The sequence below is a fragment of the Mustela lutreola genome, chromosome 8 (assembly GCF_030435805.1).
Source record: "Mustela lutreola isolate mMusLut2 chromosome 8, mMusLut2.pri, whole genome shotgun sequence".
In the NCBI taxonomy this organism is placed as follows: Eukaryota; Metazoa; Chordata; class Mammalia; order Carnivora; family Mustelidae; genus Mustela; species Mustela lutreola.
In genome coordinates this window covers 101,583,365-101,606,380 of record NC_081297.1, presented here as the reverse complement: position 1 = coordinate 101,606,380, position 23,016 = coordinate 101,583,365, and the positions used below count along the sequence as shown (strand labels likewise).

The 23,016-nt window shown below is 40.3% G+C and overlaps 1 protein-coding gene and 1 pseudogene across 1 annotated transcript in view; both read left to right on the top strand.

The window, feature by feature from the left end:
• GRIP1 (glutamate receptor interacting protein 1) overlaps window positions 1–23,016 on the top strand; it is a 677,260-nt gene that overhangs the window by 129,505 nt on the left and 524,739 nt on the right. The gene's annotated exons all lie outside the window — the stretch shown is intronic.
• LOC131839119 (large ribosomal subunit protein uL6-like) lies at window positions 10,887–11,459 on the top strand (annotated as a pseudogene).

The window sequence follows — 23,016 nt, the reverse complement described above, 5'->3', positions numbered from 1 at the left end:
TTGTAGGAATTTAAGACTTTGTTCTTGATGCAAATTGAAGAATAGATAGAACCTGTATGGATATCTTTCCTTTCTCTCCCTTTGTCTTCTTCCAGTTATGGCTATATTCTCTGAAACCCAGCTCAGACAAAGCCTCCATCTGAAGCCTTCTTCACATCACTAAGAATTTCGTCTCTCCTTACCTGCTGTTCCCAGAGTGCTGTACTTACTCATCTGTTTCCACACCCGATTTTTTTTTTTTAAGATTTTATTTATTTATTTGACAGACAGAGATCACAAGTAGGCAGAGAGGCAGGCAGAGAGAGGGGGTGAAGCAGGCTCCCTGCTGAGCAGAGAGCCTGATGCGGGGCTCGATCCTAGGACCCTGAGCTCATGATCTGAGCGGAAGGCAGAGGCTTAACCCACTGAGCCACCCAGGCGCCCCCCACACCTGATTTGATAGTAGTTCATCTAAGGACATGCCCCCACCCCCACCCCAGGCTATGGGCTTCCTTAGGACAGGTACCATCACTTATTTGTCTTGGGTATCCTTTGTGTGACACTGTCCTTAAGATAGGATCTGCTCAGTAAAGTTTGATGATTGACTAATAAATCAATGAATGTCATGAATGTCAAGAGTCCTTTACATAGTCATGCCCCAGATTATTCAGCTAAGTGAAGTGGAGAAGAATGAAGAGGACAAAGAACAAATGCATATATAACAGGCCCAGTGTCTGAGAAATTGACTAAATACTATCTAAGGGCAAATCTTAAAGTCTGCCCTCTCCCACAAGGATCCACAATGACAATTTAAAGTATTAAAATATTTCTAATGTATAGAAACATCAATTTTGTAAGTCGGTTTTTTAATGTAAACCTTTAAACCCAGCCTGGGGAATAAACACATCGCCAGATTTTCAGCTTTAAGCTTTCTTTGCTGTAGTGAGAGTGGTTTGTATATCTTGATGTGATCTGAAGTTTGTAAGCCAACTCACTTTACAAAGGGGTTTTGTTGGTCATTCTTTTATAAACAATGAGGTCCTGAGTCCTTCAAGATCACTCTGCAAAGGAATACGGCCATAGGAGCAACTCCCCTTACTACAGTGAAGCGTGAAGGTGGTTCTTTAATTTCAGCTGCAAATGTTGCTTACAGAGCGGACCACTGTGTGGCTTTATGTCTTATGCTTGGTTATTGATTAGGCTGGTAAATTTCAAGAATCCTGCAGACTTAGTCTAGCTCAGGAGAAATCTCTCTGGTGAGAAGATGTTGAATAGTGATGCTGAACCGTGGCTTGAATTGTGGTTACAGCTCTTGTTCATAATGCTTTGTCAGTGATGTCGTGGGAGCAGCCATCAAATCAGAGCTCGGTCCTTTTGACGCCAGAAGTCACCCATCTGTCACCTGCTCAGAAGAGTGCGGAAATTATTGCCGCTTCTAGAAGCTAAACACATGAAGCATTGCGTACCATGTCAACTGTTTTCATCTCCTTGAAACTTCTTGCTCTTTACATATTCTCTGCCGCCAGCATTCAGGAGTAATCAGCAACAATCACCATGATTAAGGGGAAACTATGGTGATGGAAAATGAGCATCATCTTTTAAACACTTCCACATTTGTAACGTAAGGCCTGAGCATATCCTTCTCGCTACTGTGATGACAGGGCTCTGGGAGCAATGATTAATATGCAGACCACACCAGCCCTCGCACAGCAGATCTTACAGGAAATAGAATCCATGGGAACAGGATGATTCATCACCATATGTGGGCTGAAAGGGGACAGGTGAGCATATTGCCTCCCTACACCTTCAGCAGCAAGCTCTAGCCATTATGTTAGTAAAAGCATTCTATTGCTCTTCCTGCCCTCCTGGAGTGGAGGGCATGAGAACTTCAGGTAAAGCAGTGGTGCTTAAAGGGACAGTGTATTAGTCACACCTGGAACATGCCGAAGTTCCAAATATGCAGAAACCTAAGACCCTGGAGATGAGGCCCAGCAATCTGTGGTGTACCAAGCCCTCCAGCTGATTCCGATGCATGCTGAAATTTGAGAATAACTGTATTTAAGTAGATAAAGAATGATACAGTCTTGATTAAGTTTCAGAAGTGAAATATATTCTTTGATATTCTTTGATAATATGGATAATATTCTTTGACTAAGTCTTGTTTAGAATTGATATCCACCCTTCATAGTGGAAAATGTTATTATTTAAAACCATAACAACTACCTATGAACTGCCAGTCATTTTCACGGAAAGGCGGTAATCTCAGGCTCTCTTCTGGTTTGGATTATCCAAAGGTAGGCCTGAAATTAAATTTATAAAATGGGAGTGGAGAGGATTGCATTGCTCTAAATAATAAAGGGAGGTTATGTAGAATTTTATTGGACATTGTGGGAAGTAGAGGGGTAGAGAAGAGTAAGCAAAAATGAGGGACCTAGATAGAAGGATAGAAGGGCCCCATGAAATGTTTATGGGGAAGAAAGTAGAAAGTTTTTTTTTAGCAAAAGGTTAAATTGTTGACTGGACAGTTCCATGCAGTAATACCTGCCCAGGACCCACCATCTTTGTGGAAATGCTCTGCTAAGTGCAAGAATTCTAAATAATTCTATAGTAGGAAGAAGGGTGGGACCCCAGGGAGTTCCACATCTGGCTCTTTGGAGAGGTCGGGGAAAAGAAATGGCAGAAGGTATGGGGGGGTGGATGAGAATTCAGCTGGAGTAGAAAATCAGAGCCTGAGCACACAAATCTCCTCTGAATACAGAGGAAGATATGGGATTCATTCCTAGAACAGTCAGAAATAATTGGTTAATTAACCCGTTAATCTGGTGAATTAATCTCATGGATGTTTGAGCCAAACGTTTTTAGATTTTTTAAATTATTATTATGTTCAGTTAGCCAGCATGTAGTGTATCATTAGTTTTTGATGCAGTGTTCAACAATCCATTGGTCGTGTAAAACCCCTTGTGCTCATCACAACACGTGCCCTCCTTTAATACCCATTATTTTTGGATTTTAAAGGGTATCATGACATTTGGGCTCCATTTCTATTTTATCAGTTGGATGAGTGTTTCTATAGTCAGTCTTCTTATCCCGTGAAAGAGAATGGCAATTCTGTAGTAAAAACCTCTCACATAATTTGATTTAAAAACCATTGATAAGGCACGAGGACAGAATGTCTCGGTGGCAGCCTTTTGAGGGACATCTGGGCCCTGCTGTCCACAGTTACCTTTCCCTTTGTGACCCTCAGAGTCACTCTCTCGCCATTCCCCCCACCCTCCCATCAGCTCCTGAGTTCACAGGATTTTCTTGCATGTCCTGGAGTTCTCTAATTGTGCCCTTCCTTGCAGAGTCACGCCCCTCCTTCCTGTTCAACAATTCCGAGTAGATGCGCAGGCCCCCATGCAGGGGAGTGCCCCATTGAAACTGTATGACAGTCTCACTAAAATGGATCAGTGCTCACTTTATGGATGCGAATTTCCAGCTGTATATCACATTTTCTTAAAAGGACACAGCCTTTTACTCGAGAAAGATAGACTTTTTATAGTTGCCTGAGGTTAGGCTCTCTGTCATGCTAAAACTCTATAAATGGGAAAAGCAAGTCTTTTCACAATTCACAGACGCCTAGCATTTGAGGGCCTTGGAGATTATAGAGTCCAGCCTCTTTATCTAACAGATCAAAAGCCGAGGGGTGAATGAGTTGCCTGGGCTAAGGAGGGAGTACTCTTCCAAGCACAGTAGCTTCTCTACAGCCTTTCTGTCCACAGTGCCAAGAAGGACATTTGATCACCTTTGGCACTGAAGCTCGAAGTAGAACAATCCATGGGAACATCACATTAACCCCTGAAAGCCTGGGGGTTGGAATTATTAATCATCTCAGGGTATTACAGAAAGACTGAAGATGGTAGATTTCAGCCGTATTTGTTTTTTCTTTCATGTTACCTGGGTCAAGGTGAATCTTAACAAATGCTTAACCTATGAGAATGTTAGATAGGACCCAGTTAGCCTGCTTCAAATGGAGACAAAAGAAACTTGAAGAATGCATATATTGAATTAGATTCTCCCACTGTTTCAGTAGATTTTTAGTTACATGACATTTTTAGAGTCCGTTGAAGATCCTTTTATTTTTCTAAGACTTTTTTTTTTTTTTTTTTTGGACAGAGATCACAAGTAGGCAGAGAGGCAAGCAGAGAGAGGAGGAAGCAGGCTCCCTGCTGAGCAGAGAGCCTGAAGGCAGAGGCTTTAACCCTCTGAGCCACCCATGCACCCCAAGATCCTTTTAAATGAAAACAAAACAAAACACACAAACCAGAACACCTTGTAAAATGTACTGTGGCTCAAAAATTAAAGAGATGATTATGATATCCATCAAATGAAAATTCACAAACACAACGATTTGTAAATGTACTTGCTGAAATGCTGCTTCCCTTTTAAAAAATCAGAGACAGGGGCGCTTGGGTGGCTCAGTGGGTTAAGCCTCTGCTTTCAGCTCCGGTCATGATCCCAGGGCCCTGGGATCAAGCCCGAATCTGGCTCTCCACTCAGTGGGGAGCCTGCTTCCCCCCTTCTCTCTGCCTGCCTCTCTGCCTGCTTGTGATCTTTCTCTCTGTCAAATAAATAAATAAGTAAAATCTTTTAAAAAAAAAAAAGTCAGAGACATGCATATGGCCTTTCTTTTGCATTTGTGATGAAGCAATTTCACAGAAAAGGGGAATATGGATAATATTAAACTCCGAATATTTGTAATGCCACCATTTTCGTAAAGACGTTTCCAATGCCTGTAACACTTAATAGAGGAAATCAATTTATGAATATCAGATATGTGTTTATATGTACTGGGGTTTCTCATGTCACTTCAAGGTCCTCTCATCAGAAAGTTCTTCCTTGACCATGTTCTCTCCCTTTCCTTCCTAGCCTGGCACTTGTTCCGGGAATCCCCATCTTGGGGACTTTGTATATGCTGTGCCCTCTCTACTCTGCCCTTCCCCTCTCCAGCTTAACCCTTAGATGACCTTCGGTTGGGGTGTTAAGCAGGGAAATCCAGGATTAGTTCATTGTAGATGCGACAACAAGGAAGATGGAAAGATTCAGGGTAAGATTAGAGGACAAAATTATCAACAGATTAATCTTAGACGTTTTCGGTGTCACAGCACACACTGCTTATTCTGCGGATCTGCCTTTCTTACCAGGAATTGCATCAAATGAAGAATGTCAGGCACAGTTAATAACAGGTACTCTGAAATAATATATTCCCTTCTTCCCCAGACTATGTTTAAGTTGGGGATGCCTGGGTGGCTCAGTCAGTTAAGCATCTGCCTTCAGCTCAAGTCATGATCCCAGGTCCTGGGATCGAGTCCCACATCGGGCTCTCTGCTCAGTGGGAAACCAGCTTCTCCCTCTGCCTGCCATTCCCCCTGCTTGTACTCTCTCTCTGACAAATAAATAAATAAAATTTTCAAAAAAAAAAAAATAAATGTCACTGTTCAGTTCAAGTGCCAAGTCCAAGTTGGAGTGCCCTTCTGCTGACCTTGGTCATTTGTGTACAGGGAGAAGAATTGGGCCAAAGAAAGCAGGAAGAGCAAAAGTAGTAGTGTTATGGCTGGTAATTATCTACATACTAATATAAATTTGTAACTGAAGAAAACCTCACATTACTTAGCATTAATAAAGACATTGGGGTAGCCTGGAAGTAATAGAAAAGCTGAAAGAAAAGTTAAAAAAAAAAAAAAAAAAAAAAAAAAAGAAGCAGCAGCAGCAGCCTGGAAAAAGAAAGGAACTACTTACTTTGAAATTCTTCCCTGAGGCTCTGGTTGCACTTCTATTGGCTAGGAGATCTTGGATAAATTCCCACCCTACTACCTCACACCCAACCATTCTGGGACTTGGTTTCCTCATCAGAAGATAATTATCACAATAACATCTAGCTGTGGTTATTGTGAAGATTAAGTGAATTAATCCATTTAGAACTGTGCTTGACACAGAGTAAAGGCTCACTGAAAGTTATTTGGTAATAATAATATGATACACCTTCTCAGCGTAGAAACTCTGTCTTATCGATTTTTGTGTTGGTAGAACTTGCCATAGAGCCTAGTATTGAGTATGGTGTGTAGTTGGTGCTCATTAAATGCTTGTTGTATAGGTAGTTGAATGAATTCTTTTAATCTAAAAGATGAAGAGATTTGATGACTCTGTTGATCCTTATAGATCTAGAGTCTCTAGATAAATAATTCTCTACTGAAGAGTGCTAGATATTTCAGAAAGATCAACAACTAAGGAAGGTCATGGTTATGTGGTCGGGTTTCATTTAATTGTACATTCTTTTATTTATCAGCCTATTTTTTATTCTGTCTTAAATACCTCAGGGATGAAATGAAAATCAAAAGGTGGGAAAAGATGGGAAGATAGAAATGAACAAGGGTTTTCAGACATGGTACCTTGATGATGCCCGTAGCAGTACCTCATGGTAAAACCATATGGGTGAAAGGTATATTTAGCTTTGAAATCCAAAGAGTTTTGGGGGACCAGCTTTTTAATGAAAGTTATGGCTGTAGCTCAGGACCTGGGAATAAAAATAACTAGGGAGAAGATTTAGATTCTTCGTAAAGAAGACATTTCAGAAATGGCAATCGTGACCTTATAAAAGGAATGAGTCATTGGAACTGTTAACCGAGGCCAAATAACCATGTGTCAAGAATGTTATTGATAGGATTTTTGTGTCACCAGAGAGACTGAGACCAAATAACCTCCATGGGGTGTTTCAACACTAAGATTTTAAAGGTGGGCAGATGAATCAGCTGATTTGGTTTTTAGTTCACTTAGAAAGTATGAGTTTGGGCAAGTCATCCTCTCTGAATCTCCTCAGCCAGAAAACTGGCTCTACCTGTCCTGAATGGATTTAAAAAAAAAAAAAAAAAAAAAGGAATTCATGTGCCATCTTGTTGTAACATGTTATAAAGGGGTGATTGCTTTTACTGCTTTTTTTGGGTCATTTGCTATTCATTCATTGAAGGTTCTATTTACTGAAGATTGTACTCAGCATTGTGCTTTAATCAAATGCATGATTCTGTCTTCCTTAGGAACTTTTTTTGTGGGGATTGTACTTATTCAAATAAAAAAGGAGACTTTGATATAAAAAACAAAGTGTTACTAAATAAAAATAAGTTTGTGTCTTCTTTCCATAGCAGATTTAAGGGAAGTTATGTTCCTGATAAAAACATAGCCTCCTAGGGTTATTTTAAGACATTTTTCTTCTTTTGGATTTTAGATCGTTGGAATTTAGTGGGTGACATTTATGAGCCTTTTTTCATGTTGATAAGGAGCAGATTCTCATCACAACTTTCTATAATTTGCTTTTTAACTTTGTAGAAACAGAGTCAGTCGTCTGTGATGGCCATGATAATTTACCTGCTTTTTAAGGACTATTCAATTAGCTTGGATTAATTTTGCTAGAGCAGTTAGTTTTTATCAGAAATTAATGACATTTTTATTCTGAAAACAAGTTCTTCCATTTTAATACACAGGATATGGTTGGCTGCCTTCACTGAGGCACTGGCACCTCTAGGAGAACAAAGCTTACTGCTCCAATTGATGTAATTTTGTCCTTCTTTCGGGAGTATGTGACCACAAACAGGAGGGAAAGAAAAGGATTGGAGAACTAACACTTTTTATGCACCTACCATGTACAAGAATGTTCATACTATTTTCACAGTGTTGGGGGTACGTAACACATTGCTTCCATTATTTTGGTGATAAAATTAAAATTCTGAGAAGGTGATTAACATTCCAGTTAATCCCAATCCAATAAAATCCCAAGATTTTAAATTTGATAACTCATGGTGATGAGATTTGGATTTAGATTTCTCTGATTCTAATGCCCAGTGCCTCTCCTTCTGCCATGGGTCTGTTCTAACCAGGATAAGTTCCAGAGATGTTGGGTTCTTGCCCCAAACATGAATGGGCAACACCCCTGTCGAACCACACACACACACACACACACACACAAACACACACACGTTGTTACCAGCAATTATCTTCACCTTTCCTGTGGTGACTTTGAGAAAACGAGAAGAACCAAAAAGGTACACGTAGGCTGATTTGTTTCTACAAATGAGGTTTTGGTGTTTCTTATTATACCTTTTTATATATACCTTTGGGAAACTATACCAAACTATTTTATAATTTTTGAAGGAAATCAAGAAAATAGAAGGAATATTACTCTCTTTTGTAACCATCTGGCATCTTAAGATAGTAAAAGCAGGTAGCAGTTGTATGCACTTTTTGTTTTATATAAAGACATCTGAAAATGATATTGCAGAATATAAGCTGGTATTTTTAAAGTTGTTTTTTTTTTTTTTAAAGGCTTTGTTTATTTGAAAGAAAGAGAGAGAGCCCACAGCAGGGGGAGGGGCAGAAGGAGAGGGAGAAGCAGGCTCCCTGCCAAGCAACGAGCCCAATGAGGGGCTCGACTCCAAGACCCCAAAATCATGACCTGAGCCAAGGGCAGATGCCCAACTGACTGAGCCACCCAGGCACCTGGGTCTTTTTAAAGTTTTTGTATTATATATTAAACTTTTGAAGTTTTTATGGTTATACTTTAAATGGAGAGAGTGAAATACATTTGTAAACTCTGTTATTTTCCTTTATATCTGCAAAAGTCTTACTTTTTTCCCCAGACAAAAGCTTTAATGTTTTTAAGTGAAAGAAGACATGACCCTTTTGTAGCTAGAGTTAGAATTGTGCTGAATGGGCTATTTCTACATTCTTTGCCCTAGTTGAAATAGCTACACAAGATGTAAACTGTGTATATCTCATTCCTGGCTCTGACCTCAAGGCCTAATTTATACTCAATTACTGTATTTGCCAGGATACGTATTGGAATTTATCGATTTTTACATACCTGTCTCTCGTATTGGCCTGAGAACAATTTGAAGCCAGGAACTTATTCATTTTATAGATCTCTAGAGCCCAAGATGTATTAAGTCTTTAATAAATGTTTGTTGATTGACTGCATTATAATTGGATATACTGCATATAATAAGTGGATATAAGTGGGTAATAAGTGGATGACTTATTCATCCACTCCATCTCCCAAATGGAAGTTGGTCTTGACTAAAGGAAGTGCTCTTGGCTTTGGAACCAGCATGGAATAGGTGAAGTTCAAAGTCTCTACCTCTCCTGTGACTGAGATATGCCAGTCTGCATCTGACACATGAACTATACCTTTTTTTCTTCTTTTTTAAAAAATTGGGCTATAATCGACATAAAACACTGTGAAGTTCAAGGTGTACCATGTGTCAATTTGATACATTTATATTTTGCAATATGATTATGGCCCCTGTTAGCATGTCCTTTCTTTAAAATAATCATTTTATATCCTCCCTGAGATGGGGCACCTGGGTGCCTCAGTTGATTGAGCAGCCACTCTTGATTTTGGCTCAGGTCATGATCTCAGGGTTCGGGAATCTAGCCCTGCGCCAGGCTCCAAATTATCTAGGAGTCTGTATTCCCTCTCTCCTTTTCCCAGCTCAGTCCTTCTCTCTCTCTCTCTTTCTCAAATAAATAATAAATAAATAAATCTTTAATTCTTCCCTGAGGTTAAAACCTTGCCTTCCTTTGAAGACAACACTTTAGCAAACTTCTCTACTGGGGGTCACGCCTTCTTTCATTTCTCCAGATTCATAGAGGCTGATATCAAGCCTGCAGACTTCTTCATACACCCCTTGGACACTTCTAGACCAGCGCTACCTGTAGAACTATAACACTGGCATTCATATGTAATTTTAAATGTTCTATTGGCCACATTAAAAAAAGAAAAAAGAAATAGATGAAATTAATTTTAATTATACATTTTATTTAGTCTAATACATCCAAAAGTTACCATTTTAACATGTAGCTAACTAAACATTTTCCCCCTGGAGAGAGAGAAAGCACACGTGTCTGACAGAGAGGCACTTGTGCACACAAGTAGGGGGTGGGGCAGAGGGACAGGGAGAGAGAGAATCCCAAGCAGGCTCCATGCCCAGTGCAGAGCTTCATGTGGGGCTCTATCCAAGGACCCTGAGTTCACAATCTGAGCTGAAATCAGGAGTTGGATGTTTAAATCACTGAGCTACACAGGCCACCCCCAACATAAACATTTTTAATGATATGTGTTACTTTTCTTGTTCCAAGTCTGGCATTCATTTTACACTTATACAGCACCTCTCAATTCAGACAGGCCACATTTCAAGTGCTTACGAGCTTCTTGTGTCTAGTGGCTACTGTATTGTGCAGTTTAAACTATTGTTCCCTTGAAATTTCTCAATATTTCAGAGCCTTTGTTTTATACCATCTGTTTCCCATAACCTTTTCTGGGACTGAGAAGATAACTTCTTACTTTTCAAAGTTGTAGTAGAATCAGTTGCTGTATCATTTCCCCATTTCTTTCCCTATTGCCACCTTTGTAGATTCTAATATCTATGATCTTACTCTCTCTCTCAGTGTCTTATGTCACTTCCACTTCACTCATCATCATTTCCATTCTTTGATCCTTATCATCCCCCAAATCTCTTAACCTCCAAAGCTCCTCTCTCTGGCCACAGTTCCAAGCATTCTGTTATTACCTGTCGCCATACCCTTGCTCCTAGTCATTCCAAACTGTGGAAGTAATTTCAGTTATTTCAGGTATGAGCATATGGATTGCGTTATTAAACTGCTGTGCCTACCTGGTCTCAATAAAGCTGATGTTTGATTCATTTGTGAAATATTTATTAATATTCACTTCAAGTCATTTGTTTGTCATGCAGTTTTCTAGATATTCAGTATAAAGCTGTGGACAAACAGTAGAGGTCCTTGCCCTCATGGAGCTTCCATTCTACTGAAGAAATAGATGAAAAATAAGGCTTTGTCCTCTCTTTGCCACATCTGCTGCAAAAATGAAAACCATTTTCATCAGTCAGATGATTGACATTCCCCCAAATGTCGACATCACTCAGAAGGGATGCACCATTACCGTGAAGGGCCCCAGAGGAACTCTGCAGATGGACTTCTGTCATATCAATATAGAACTCAGTCTCCTTGGAAAGAAAGAGAAGAGGCTTCGAGGTGACAAATGGGGGGAAACAGAAAAGAACTAGCTACTGTTTGCACTGTCTTACAGTCACGTATATAACACCATCAAGGGTGTTACACTGGGCATCTGTTGCAAGATGACGTCTGCGTGTGCGCACTTCCCCAGCAGTGTTGTTATTCAGAATGGTTCTCTTGTTGAAATCCGAAATTTCTTGGGAAGAAAAATACAAAAATACTTCCGCAGGGTTTGGATGAGGCCAGATGTTGCTTGTTCAGTATCTCAGGCCCAGAAAGATAAGTTAATTCTTGAAGGAAATCTATCAAACTCAGCTGCTTTGATTCAGCAAGCCACAACAGTTAAAATCAAGGACATCAGAAAATTTGGGGATGGTATCTGTGTTACTGAAAAAGGAACAATTCAACAGGCTGACGAGTAAGATCTAAGTTGTCCAGCTATAGAAACAGCAAGATGCCGGATGATTTTTCAGGTTTATTTGTGATGTTTTAAAGATGCAATAGAAGCTGGAGTGATATGAGAAGAAAGAAAAAGCCATTGTCATATATAATATGTTAGCTAATGATGTCACGCAGTAAGATAAAGCAGAGAAGGGAGTGGCCGAGTGTCATGGATGGGTGTTGAAATTATAGATCGTGTGGCCAGTGAGGGTGAGCAGAAACACTATGTCTGTGCAGGAAAGCATTGGAGAAAGTTAGCAGTTAGACATGCAGGTATCTGGGATGTTTGGGTAGAGGGAACAGCAAATACAAAGGCCTTAAACCCACCTGTAAGCCATTGCTGCTAAGAGGAGCCTATGAATGAAGATCATTCATAGGAAAACGTGATCATTGGCTTCTGCAGATTGAGACCTACTAGGAGCAGCATAGAGATGGGAAATGGCAGAAGCTACTGAGTCCAACCTCTCTCATTTACTGACGGGAGCATTGACAGTCAGATCAGTTCTGTGGCTTGCTCAAGATCACAGGGCTGTTAAATAGCAAGTTTGATTCTGGACCCAGGTCCCCTGAATACCAGGCCTGGCATTTGGTCATTCCTGCTGAATCAACATGGCGGTCCTGTGGTCTCCATAGTAGAACAGTTTGATATTGCAATACATTCGTGATGCTGACCATCCCAAGGAGATTCCCCAGCTTAAGGGCCAAATTCCCCACAAGGCTGCCCTTGCTTTTGAGGCCAGCTACAGTCTTGGGGGTCCCCAGGCCACTGGCACTTCTGTCCAGCTGGCGACAAAGTCAGGGTATCTTCAATCACCTCAAATTCGATAATTCACTAGAACAGCCCACAGAAAACAGGAAGGCATTATGCCTACAGTTATATTTTTGTTATAAAGGATACAAATCAGAACTAGCCAAATGAAAATACATACAGGGCAAGGTCTGGAAGTGTCTTGGACTCAAAACTTTCATGTGCTCTCCCTTTGGAATCAGGACACCTTGCCCTCCAGACACATCAATGTGGTCAGGAAGCTCCTCAGAGCCTTGGCTCCAAGTCCCAACCCTCTCATCACTTGGTTGGTCTTTCTAGCACCACTGGCACCTCTCCTGCAGTGGGCCTGGGGCCCTCCGGAGCCGCTTCATTAACATAAACTCTGATGTGGTCCGAGGACCTACTGTGAATAACAAAGACATTCCTGTCTCTCAATTCCGAATTTAGAAACTTGGCTGCAGGAACCTGGGACAGAGACCAGACACATGCTTTATAATATAACAGACAGAAATACGAAAATAATTTGGCCTCTGAATCTTTCCACGCTGTAGCTGGCTCAGAGATAAGAAGGAAGCAGTAACTGCGGGGAGAAACATCCTGACTCTGAGGGGGATATCCACAATCAAAGCTGAAGTTCATCTCTTTGTTAGAGGGGCATAAAGTCATGGTAAATGAAAATGTATTTAGCTCATCTCTTTCGTCTGGGCCTCCTCTGGAGAACAGGGCATGTAGATGGATTTAAATTGCTCAGGATAAAGTTGATGTCACCTACTCCTTGGCTTGAGGGTGTTGGCAATTCCCCTTTCATTACCTCATAGGTGAAGGAAGTCTTTGCTAATGAAGTTCTTTCTGGTGTCTCCTGGGCAGAGAGTGAATCTCATAACAAATATTTGTTCAGTTGCTTACTGTGTTTCCTCTATCAACTTCCATGATCCCTGTAGGATTTTTCAAGTTTAAACAAGCATTCAACTAGTGTTTAATATCTAGTTAGAACAAAAAGCTACATAAACAGGCGGCTTGTATTGAAAAAGAAGGAAAACATTATAAATTTTACTCACTGAAAGCTACTGAATTGTTTTCCCTGCTCTTCTTCTACACCGACAGTAAAACTTTATTGCAAATTATAAAAAGAAGAAGAAAAACATTAGATGGAGGGAAGAAACATTCCTTGGTGTCGGGGGAGCTTGGTAATTTGTCACTTGCTATTTTTACTATAAAAATGTATCGAAGGTTCACTCGGTGAACACAGTTTTTTTTGTTTTGTTTTTGGTATCTGTCATGTGCAGGGCACTGTGTGAGGCACCGGTCCCCAAACATGACCAGAACCCTGTTGCCCCTTTCAAGTCTCCTGCCAGATGATTATGATACGGTGTACATTGAATGAGTGGAATTCTTTCTTCTGTATCATGCAAGTAGAGAAGCGGAGAGCTGAAAGGCCTCCAGGGAGCAGACATGCAAAGGTCAGAGAAAGTTTCCTGGAGGAGGTAGTGCCTGAACTAAGTATGAAAGGATGAGTAAGTGCTCTGCCTGCCAGAGTGTGGCCGATGCTAGGTGAACAAAGGCCTTGGAGGGGAGATGGAACTGCAGTGGAGACTCAGAAACAATGCTGTGAACTAGAGACTGAGCTGTGAGAAATGACCTGGAAAGGTGACAAGTGATCACATCGTATGCTGCAGTAAGTAGATCTTGGACATCTTTTAGTCCAAGGGCAAGAAAGTACCATTCCGATTAAGGTGCTGTTTTATGAGAAGGCAAGCTCAATGAGGACATACTCATTCACCTTGGGACAGGGAGTAAGGCTGCTGGGAGAAGTTTGGTGGGGTCAAGAATGGAGAAAGACTGTTGAATGAAATGGCTGTTGAAGGCAAGAAGGTCTGCAAAGGAATAAAGTGCCGTAAGGAGAAAAACAAGCCCAAGGAATATGATGGGAATCTGCTAAGATTTAGTCCTGGGCTATTGTTGAATACAGTTGCTCAGTGACATGTATAGACCCCTGACACTATTCAAATACTTCCAGAATTAAGAAGGAAAGCGGAGTTCGCTTTGATGAATAAATATTGCCCCAATGATATATCCATCCATGGAAATGTGAGATTTGAGAGGTCAGAGATGTCACTTTCTTCATTTCATCTCATTATGATTTCCTCGGAGCCTATGATGGTGTCTGGTACATAGGAGGGCCCCAATTAATTTTTGTTGAATGCACCAAATATACAAATATACAGAAACTAAGATGTATACCCTGATGAAACTGTGTGGAGGAAGAAGCAAATAACAGATATTATGTGTTTAATATGATAAGTGAATTTTAAAATCAACAAAATGGCAAGCTGAGCTGAGGTCTCCTACGACTAGAGTTATGTTGGGGGAAAATGTCAGCAGTCATTTCCATATAACATAAGACAGAATTTATTTTTAGTTTAATTACACACAGTGATCTCATCTTTTATTGTAGATTTCTCTGGGGAATTAACATGTTGATGATCCCAAACCCTTGTGAAGCTCCTCTGGGAAGAGCTACTATCTCGGTCATGCCTTGATATTGGAAAAGTGCTACCCACCTCCGTTTTTATTGACTATTTAAGACAAAGGTTAGGTCAGTTCACCAAAAGCTTATTTGCTTTGGAAACTTATGTTCAGCCAACAAGTCCAGTGTCCAGAAGGAAAATTAGTCTAAAGGCTAAAAGATCCCACATGTAGGGAAGATTATTAATAAAAATGAAAGTTGCTGCCTATAGGAATAATAATCACCCCTTGCTAGGCTCACTGCCCCTAAACCACACAGGTAATCTAAGAGTCTTTCTCTCCAAGTTCAGCCCCTTGAGCTAACGTCTTGGGTGTTGTGTCTTTAGTATGTGTAATCTTTATTCTTCTGCTCAGTTGACTAAGATTCAGTTCAGTGTCCAGCTAAGGGACCTATTTGATTAAGTCTCAGAACCTGGTATATAGGGGTCCTCAATAAGTACTTGTTGAGTGACTCTTTCCCCCACTTTTTAAAAAGATTTTATTTATTTGTTTGACACAGAGAGAGAGATCACAAGTAGGCAGAGAGAGAGGGGGAAGCGGGCTCTCTGTTCAGCAGGGAGCCCGATGTGGGACTCAATCCCAGGACCCTGAGATCATGACCTGAGCAGAAGGCAGAGGCTTTAACCCACTGAGCCACCCAGGTACCCCCCTTTCTTTTAAGAGTGAGAGGGAGGGAGGGAGAGATGGGAGGTGGAGAGGGAGAGAGATAATGTTAAGCAGGCTCCATACCCAGAGCAGAGCCTGATGTGGGGCTTGATCTCACAACCCTGAGATCATGACCTGAGACAAAATCAAGAGTCAGATGCTTAAAAGACCGAGCTATGCAAGTGGCTCTGAGTGAATCTCTTTAAAAGTTGAAGTATTTAAGCAGTTGCTGGATGATTTTGATGATTCATTTCTAGGGTGGGAATTAATTCTTAGAGTGGTAGAGTTTCTAATTTCGTCTCTTTCTCAAATGACTAGTGAAGTAAAAACAATTATGATGGTTAGACTGATGGGGTGTATGTCTGCTGGTTTTGCTTTCGTTACTCCTGGATGGATAGAATCCTTGTGAGGCTCTCTTTGTAGTTGTAGATTTTAACTGAGATATATAATACTTCTCATTCTTGGCTTCCACTACCTTTACCAGATTTGCCTGTGGCCAAGAGCCTTTATGTTTTCACTTAGTCTTGCTGGGTTGTGGTTGAGAAGAATAGCTTTTTGATGTTTTCAGACTGTAATATATGAAAGGAAATATTAAATGACCTTTCTTTATCTATAAAAATACATATATTTTCTTTTCCAGCAATCTTCATAGTCAATGGATTTAGTAATGTCTAGGTAGCAAACTATACAAATTCACTGTTTTATTTAGTTATAAGTAGCCTTCAGAATTTGGCACATAACCTATAGTTGATATTGGGGTCATGTAACAATTTAACAAAATATTAAAAAGAATCTGAAAATTCCATGATGATTTAGCAGATTTAAGGAAAAAATTTTGGGACGCAGTGTTAGAAAACTCATGGAGCCTTCGTCACTGGTATTTTATCTAATATTCTCTGATTTCTCATTTCTGGGATTGAATTCTCCCCCTCATTCTTCTGTGCCCTTTTATTTAAAAAAGGATGTGCATAATGGTTATGCTCATTATTTTCGAAACCTGAGATAGTCTTCCTAAATTCAAAAAAGGAAATTATGACAATTACTTTTACTTACAGATTTAAATAGTTCTTTGAGATTTTAGCATCTCTCCTAAAATATTAAAATAGATGACTACTCCCTATTACTCCCCTGGATTTCACTGTCAGTCTTCCTCTACAATAAGCCCTGGTTTTCATCATCATTCTACTCATTGCTTAATCACCTGCCAGAGTGATGTTCTTTGTTATCCTTCTGAAAATTTCAAGGACATCAGGAACCTCCTAATTGTGCAATATTCATTCTTTTTTCTTGATGGAATCGTTGATGTTGTTGGTCACCCCTCTGCAGTATTTCAACGTTCCCTTCGCCTCAAATCATCTCTGCGACATGATATACTGTTTAGCACTTGTACTGCTTCTTCTTTCTCTCTCTTTCTCGGTCCTTCAATTTAGCAGTATTTAAGGGTTCCTGTTCCTTTGCCTTTTCCTTTGTTCCCCTTAAGAGACTTTAATTCTGTTCCCTCTACTTTCAATGTCCACTTGAAGGCAATGAATTCAAGAAACAACAGAACAGAATATAGCATAGAGGGGGTTGGGGAAGGAATGCATCGCATTTTAGGAATTCCTTTACCCTGTGCATGCTGGTGGCTGTGGTTTTTCCTAAGCTTCTGAGCTCTACCATTTGACAGATCTGGGAGAAGATTCCACCATCCACTAGAGCTGCTCTGAATTAGCCTAGATTCTTAGAGCCAAGATAGATCTGACACATCCATCTTCCCTTTGCTTTACATCTGGGATTAGACCTGCTCCCTGGCAGACAATGAGTAGGGCCAAGAGCTCTCTGAATTACCTATATGGTCAATACAGTATCTGGATAGAACTTCCCCTCCTTCTAGGTTGAAAACAGAGGGACCTCTAGGTCTATAGCCCATGACATAACTGTGCAGACTACAGGAAAGAAGCATCAAGCTGAAGGATCAGAGGAAGAGAGTACTTTTGAATATGACTTATTACAGGAAATGCCTACTATTTTGAATAACTTAGGTATCCTACGTTGGCTACAAAGAGGCAGAATCTCAATGAAAGACCATAAAGCTCAGAGGAAATAATGCTTTGAGGTGAAAGAGAGCCTGGATGACATGAGCAAAAGATAACAAGGGAGAAAAAAACCACAAATGATATGGAAAAATTAAAATTTACTTTGGAGTATTTAAGGAACAGAATTGACATAAGGGAAAATATAGCCAATCACAAGAAGGATAACCTTACAATGGTCTTCTAGAACATGGAGAAAAAGTGCACTGAGATGAGAAAGGCAAATGAGCAGGTGACTGAAGGCAAGGACTGGGTTCAGAGGTCCACCCTACATTAGGATCTGGGAATACAAATGTGCATAAGACAGGTTTCCTGTCCTCAGTGTCCTCACAAGCAAGTCAGGAAATAGACCTGGGGGGGCTTCCTGAAAGATGTATGATTTGAGTTGTTCTTAGAATGGATAATACTTGAACAGGCAAGTGTGAAGGAGGAAAGGCATCTAGGAGAGTGGCGGCTTGGGTAAAGGTAGAGAGGTAGGAGAGCATAGGGTATTCATTTATTGTTAAACAATATCTTTCAGACATCTTCCATGTGTGAACCCCCACTTGTGGTGAGAGCAATGAACAAGACAAAAAAGGTCTGGTCATCTGTGGAGTTTATATTCAAGAGGGAGGAAACCAAACAATGTACAAAGAAACAAATATATCAATAAAATAATTTCATATAGTGATATAGTCTATGAAGGAACCAAATCAGATTGATAAGGTAGAGCTTAACTCGTGGTGGGAGATAGGGTGGCTATGGAAAGCCTCTGCTCTCGAGTGGTAACATTTGAGCTGAGACAGGAATGCTGGGATGGAACCATCCATACAGAGAGTTGAAGAGCCTTCTAGAAGAAAGACATAGCAAATGCAAAGGCACTGGAGCAAGGCTTGTTCAGGAAATGATGAATTTGATTAGAATTGTAGCTGGGTTGTTCTTATTTTCATACAAGGATTGGAAGAAGCATTTGGAAAGATTACTGGTCTTGAGAATTAGAATGAGTTTGATTCTGTTCTTAGATCTGCCAATAACTATCTTCAGAACTTTGGGCAACTTATTTAACCTGTCTTGATCTCAGTTCTCTGCTCTGTGACATGAGGGGAATGGTCAGTAGCTATATGCTTACATTTGGGTAAACATACCATCTACCCCTGGAGATACACAGTAGTGTGTCAGGTCAACCCATAACCGCAGTATAGACACTTGGCAACTTTCTGGGCTATTAATTTCACTAAAAGTCAAGGGGAAATTATATATAAATAATATTATACACTAAAACACAAAATTCCCTTGCATTTTTAAGATTAAAATATCAAATGTCAAGGATACTTCATGTTTTTGATAGGCCACTCTATTTCTGTCCTCATAATGAATTTCAGTGGAAAAGTTTAGAAAGCATTAATCTAGACACTGAACAATTCTGTTATCCACTATCCTTTTAGAAGTTCTTCATCATTGGGTTATTTATTGTTAACCTCTTTTCCTCTATGACTGAATGAATAATCCAATGTAGATTGTTTCCTATGGCTTTTAAGGGAACTCCTTTCAACTCAGAGAAGGAACTCTAAAACCAAAATATTTCTAAGAGTTCTGGAGGGCAATAAATACCAAGTTTGGAGAGAGGGAAAATCATCACATAAATTATTTGTTGTAAATATTGTTTTTACTTCACAACGATTTCACAGATGCTTCACTTCCCAACTGGGTCTCAGAAGACCCAGTCCTTATGATTGGAATTTACATTTTAAAATATCATGTATTCAAAAGCACATTTTCTTCTCTCGTGGTTTGGGGTTCAACCAGTAGCTTCCAGAAGATCGATCGTGTCAGGATATTTTTAATTCTAAGTAGCAGATAATCCTGCTTAAACTGGCATAAGCAATAAGCAGAGATATGATCACACATAACTGGCAGCCAGAAGTTGAGTTGTCCCCACTCCATCTTTCTAGGATCTCAGCTCTGCTCTCTTCCATGTGTCTCCTTTTTTCTCAAGCTGGCTTCCACCGCTGTCCCAAGATAATCACCAATTCTGGTAGCAGTTGTCCCGAATCGGGGTGAAAGAAAGGGCTTGTTCTCCAGCCATTGACTGAAAATTCTTTCTTCCAGTATGATTGGTTAACCTAGGTCATGTGACCACCCCTGAGCCATCAATACCAAGGCTAATGAGATGAGCATATAGGCTGTCTGGACTTAGCCTTGGATCTTGGGATCCCATGAGGTCCCTTGAGAACAATGGCTGTCCTGAGAGGGCAAAATCCTGACCTAAGTTGTGGCTCCATTAGAGAAGAGGAAGGAGGAGGATAGATACTGGGTGACGACCATTCCTATAAGGTAGGAGTCTATAGAAATGACGAAAGATCTTTTAGTAAGCACTTCTGTTTGTTCTTGACTGGTAGCAGCCAAGTTCTAAGGAGCCGGTTTCCTTCTTGTGAGCAGAAAAAGAATGGGACTGAAATGTTTCATTTAGAAAATATTTACTGGGTTTGTACTGTGCTTTAAGAACTGAAATCCATAAGGTAGTCACATAACACTTAATAATAGTGACAGGAATGGCCAAGAGCACAGGGACATGTCTTACTGATCTTATTTGCCTTTAATCAGTATCTGCTCCAGGATAAGCTCTGTGAGAGTGGGAACTTTCCTACTCCTTTTCTCCCTGTGCTCTCCAACCCCTAACATGCTGCTTGACATACACTGAACATGCTGCACATATTTATTGAAATAATGTTTATCGGAGCCAAAATCACTAGTGATTTCTGAAAAGATAATGCAATAATAGAGCATGTACAACAGAAGCTCGGTCGCATGCTTGAAGGGGTGGAAGGTTCTGTAAGGTAAGAAGTCTGAGGAGGGAAATTAATTCTTCCCCCCTTGGAGGGTGTTAGCATGTAATGGAGGGCTTTGGAGAAAGAAGTTCTGAGACATTGACACAATGGAACAAGTTGGGTGATGTCTATGTGGAAGGAAGCTTTCTACTTGACAAGACTATTTAGCACAACACCTGACACATAGCTCATACTCAATAAATAAATAAATAATGAATGAAAGAATGGTGAGCCTTCTAATTAGATTTGGGAAAATATTATGATTAGATTAAATAGTTAAATGTTCATATAGTTAAATGTGCCTTCATGCATTTATTTTTTTCTTTGCTTATAGTGGTGTGATTTGTAGTAATATTAGCTTTGTAATTTTAATGGAACGCTGTATTTCTGACGGAAAACGGTAGCTCAGTGAAATGTGCTTTGACTCTTTGACTCGGTATTCCACATCAAACAAAAGTCTGATTATTTGGAGCACAGGTGCATAGATTTTCCACCCCACCAAATTGCCTTCTTAGGGTCTGACAGCAAATAACCTCAGGGCCTACCCCCCAAGAATGCAAACTGATGTCTGAAGTCGTGAAGGATAGTTTGCTGGCATATTTGGAAAAGTCTGGAAAGGCCATCTAATTCAGCTGTCCCATTTTGTAGATGGAAAACCTGAGCTTAGCCAAGCAGGGTGATGGCCTGCTATTTCAGGGCTGGGTCAGTGGTAGAGGTAGAAATCGAACTCGGGTTTCTCAGCCGAACTGCTCTAGTGTGGCCGAGAGAGGAACTAAGGGTTAATTGAGAGCAGTAGGCTTATTTTTGAGTGTTTGATTTTCTGCAGTAGCTGGCTTCGAGCTATGGGGGTCTTGAAAGTCCTGAATAGACCTTTCTTTTGCTAATGGACCATTTGGAATAGGATAAAAAAAAAAAAGTAACAGTCTCCTTAGGTGGTGGAGAACATTATTACATGTAAAAGACTGCAGTTATTATCAGAGGAACTGGTAACATTGACTGTAAAACACTGAGAAATTTCAACAAAAACTCCTCAGTGACTCCTTCTGAAGAACATTGCGAGGTAATGATTTTGCTAACATTGAGAAAGGAGCCATTCCTTTGAGAATGCTGTTTTCCTTCCCATGTATGAGGAGAATCTGTCAATTCGCACCTTTTCATTATTCTTATATTAACATGTCTAATAAACTTAGCCTATTAATTTATCATAATTCATACTTTCACGCTATTTCTCCTTATCATTCAGAAAATTTCTTGTAACAGACTGCAATGTGTATGGTGTTTACGATACCTTCCGGGTTTAGAAATTCTGACATTCTGTATTTTCCACCTCTGACTTCAGACAAATGAAAACAGACTGTGTGTTCATTCACTCTTCTGTATAATGTAAGAGGGGTATTGTACTATGCTTCTCATACTTGAGAATGTATTTTTACTTCCTTTTGTCTTTTTTAAAAAAAAAGATTTTATTTATTTATTTGAGAGGGAGGAAGAGAGAGAGAGAGACAGAGGGAGAGCAAGCCAGGAAACGAGCAGGGGGAGGGAGAAGCAGACTCCCTGCTGAGCAGGGAGCCGGAGGGACTCCATCCCAGGACCCCGGGAACATGATCTGAGCCCAAGGCAGGCGCTTAACTGACTGAGCCACCCAGGCGCCTCTCCTTTTGTCTTTTTCAACAGACTTTTTTTTTTTTTAAGATTTTATTTATTTATTTGACAGACAGAGATCACAAGTAGGCAGAGAGGCAGGCAGAGAGAGAGGAAGGGAAGCAGACCCCCTGCCGAGCAGAGAGCCCGCGCGCGACTCGATCCCAGGACCCTGAGACCATGACCCGAGCCAAAGGCAGTGGCCTAACCCACTGAGCCACCCAGGCGCCCCTCAACAGACTTTTTATATTCTGGTTACCACTGCTGGCCTGACTCAAGAAAGTTTTGGGTCCTTTGCTTGCTGCTTGGCCATCTGCGCTAACCCCGTTTCATTATTACTCCTGCATCCTGTTTCACTTGTAGGCACCAGTGTGTATGCAGAGATCTTTACTTAGCTATTAAAAAAAAATGTCTCTGACTTAGATATTTAAAAATTCTTTTGGCATTGTTTCTTTACTCATCTTTTAGTCCTGTGGGCTTATTTCCTTATTTCCTCTTCCTATGAATCTCATCTGCCCCATGCTGCCCCAAATCTCAACTGCCCAAAATCTGTTAGAAAAGTAAGAGTCTCATCATTTTTTAAAAAGTACAATGTCACTAGTAACATAATTATTTTCATATTTTGAATGAAAATATTTCTTATCTTGCATATTAATTTTTATCTGGTTACTCTTATGAACTAAACTTCTGTTTTGTGATACTGCCCAATGTTCTCTCAATTAGTTGGTCCAATACAAGATCACTGTTCAAATCAGCCCAATTCATTTCATAGCAAGTTTTTTGTGTGTGTATGTGTGTGTATTTTGCCCAGAGAAGAGAAAAGGAATTCAGAGAATGTGATCCACTTTGTCTGCTGATGGTGCAACTCTGGGTATGTTATCTCTACCTGCAACATGGGCTCAATTTATTTTTCAGAGATTTTCACTAGATTTTAAATGGAATTTGTTTAATGTATAGCGCATTCAGCAAAAATATGTTACGTGCCTGCTGTGTGTCAGGCTCTTTGCGTTGTGGTGACTGTGACATACCTGGGGTAGACTTAATTACATTAAGAACTAGCAATGTTTCTCCATGTCTT